At 43.6% G+C, this 2,500-nt stretch overlaps 1 protein-coding gene across 1 annotated transcript in view; it reads left to right on the top strand.

Moving 5' to 3' along the window:
- LOC143289213 (uncharacterized) overlaps positions 1–2,500 on the top strand; it is a 679,995-nt gene that overhangs the window by 534,818 nt on the left and 142,677 nt on the right. The gene's annotated exons all lie outside the window — the stretch shown is intronic.

The following is a 2,500-nucleotide window of genomic DNA, read 5'->3' on the forward strand; positions in this document are numbered from 1 at the left end:
TCTCTCTCTCTCTCTCTCTTTCCCTGTGTAAGCGAACCTGTAAAGTTTCTTTTCTTTTTTTCATTCATTCATTCATTCATTCATTCATTCATTCATTCATTCATTCATTCTCTCTGTCTCTCTTTTTCACTCCTACATTCCTACATCTCTCTCTCTCTCTCTCTCTCTCTCTCTCTCTCTCTCTCTCTCTGTGTCTCTGTCTCTCTCTCCACTTCCTCGTCTTCGTCCCCATCTTGTAGTTGTTGTTGTAGCTGCTGCTGTAGTTGTTGAGAAGTTGTCGTTAATCATTATCATCATTATCATCCACTTCTTCTTCTTTTTTTTCTGCACCATCCATAACTCTTCAGGCTCTCTCAAAGTCGGAAACAGAGACCTGGAAACTATTCGACGGAATTCCACCATTAACCACTATTATGGACGAACCACACACACAGTCATATTCAAAAAAGCAAAACCAAAAAAAAAAAGGACAAAAAAAAAAAAAAAGGACTGAGATGGTTGTAGTTACCTTCAGTCTGAAAAATAAGAAGGGGACGAGCATTAACATAATCATGTAACAACTTTAAATCAGTTCCAGACAAAGTCTTGGATGTCTTCAGTATATCTGGCTGCCTTGCGTAGGCCCACATTGTTGATGCTGAAATCTAGGGGTGGCGACTAACGTTAGAATATTGACGTGCTGTAAACTCCTACAGAATAACCGGCCTCTGGAATAAACTGATCATTAACGCCAAGTACGCATCAAATACAAGACTTCAAAAAAATGTTTTTCTTTGATGAAAGCATACCACTGAAAGATTTGATGTTATTGTCATCATTCTTATAACTAGAAGGGAGCAATCAATAACGACGAGAAATATATCGATCAGTACCTCATCTCACCGGAGTGCCGCCATGGAGTTGTCCGCAATCACAACTAGGTGTAGTAAAGAACACGCGAACGGACTTAGAGGCCAGACGAGACAGCAAACATTAGAGAGGTGTGGTTGAAATGAAAGGATATATACAAACCCTGCTCTCGGCCGGGAAGTAATTCTGGAACGGGTCTGGGCCAGACCAGTCTGTAAGCACTTTGGATCCCTGTTGGAAAAGGACGGACGTGCGCTGCGTGGTGCGGTAATGGTTCTAAAACAGCCATCTCCATACAACCTCAACTCCCAGCCGTGGAAGCTGCAATGGAAAGAATGCATTGATGTTCAGCGAATCACTGATACACACACAAAACACACACGCACGCGCGCACGCGCGCGCACACACACACACACACACACACACACACACACTCAACTCACGGATACACACAGGCACAGATAGACAGACAGACAGACAGACAGACACACACACACACACACACACACACACACACACAACTCACGGATACACACAGACACAGATAGACACACACACACACACACACACACACACACTTATACACGCATGCACGTGCGCCCTCACGCACACACACACACACACACACACACACACACACACACACACACACACACACACACACACACATTAACATTATTACGAGCAATTTCATCTGTAGAAATCCACAAAAATGACTGTCCACGGTGAAATGAACAGAATGTCACTAACCACAGTTTTTGCACTGGGCCACAAATAGGACGGCGAGATTGGAGGGAATTTCAGTTAGAACAATTGTGTTCGGGAAGATTCTGATTCTTTGGTCATTTTCCTGTGTAATATGAAAAAAAATGCGGAAAACACTAACAAAATGCTTTCACATAATGTATTCGAAAATATAATGTTGTACTATTTACACCAGTTTGTCGGAAAACATTTCATGGAAAGATGGTACACTTTTTCAGAAAACTGCAGCTGAGGCGTTGAAAGTCTGATTTCACGACGATTTTCTCTATCGGAAAGAGTTGGGTTTTTTATATATACATATATATAATTGTTGAAAACAATAAAGAGGAAGAAGTAAAAATGGAAGATGGTCAAAAACGTGACACGGCGCTCATTTCTTCGTAGGCAGTCACAAAGGGAAGGCACTCGACAGAAACTCGGAAATGAAAGCTTACTGAAGGGAAACAACTGCGCTGTCCGTTCTTTTTCCTCTGGCGATCTGACGACCACAGTCCGTCACTGTGGTGAACTCAGCAGTCGCGCTTTTCAGCTTACCCGCAGTTAAGCTGCTTTCCGTTTAGTCTTGGGCTTTCTGGGCAAAACTTTCCTTTGCCAATCGGAGATGGATTACGAAAATCATGTGCGCGCTCTGTCTATCTGTTTCTCTCTTGTCTGTCTGTCTGTTTGTCCATCTCTCTTTCTCTTTCTCTCGCTGTCTGTCTGTCTCCCCACCCCCCTGTCTGTCTGTCTCTCCCACCCTCTCTGTCTCTCTGTCTCTTTGTCTCTCACCCTCCTTCCCCCTTCTCTCTCTCTGTATGTCTGTCTCCCCCCCTCTCTCTCTCCCAGGTGTGTGCGTTGGGTTAATGCGTAGATCAGACGTCTGCTTTTATTTTCACCATTCAGGTAT

Source organism: Babylonia areolata, chromosome 13 (genome assembly GCF_041734735.1).
Source record: "Babylonia areolata isolate BAREFJ2019XMU chromosome 13, ASM4173473v1, whole genome shotgun sequence".
Taxonomy (NCBI): Eukaryota; Metazoa; Mollusca; class Gastropoda; order Neogastropoda; family Buccinidae; genus Babylonia; species Babylonia areolata.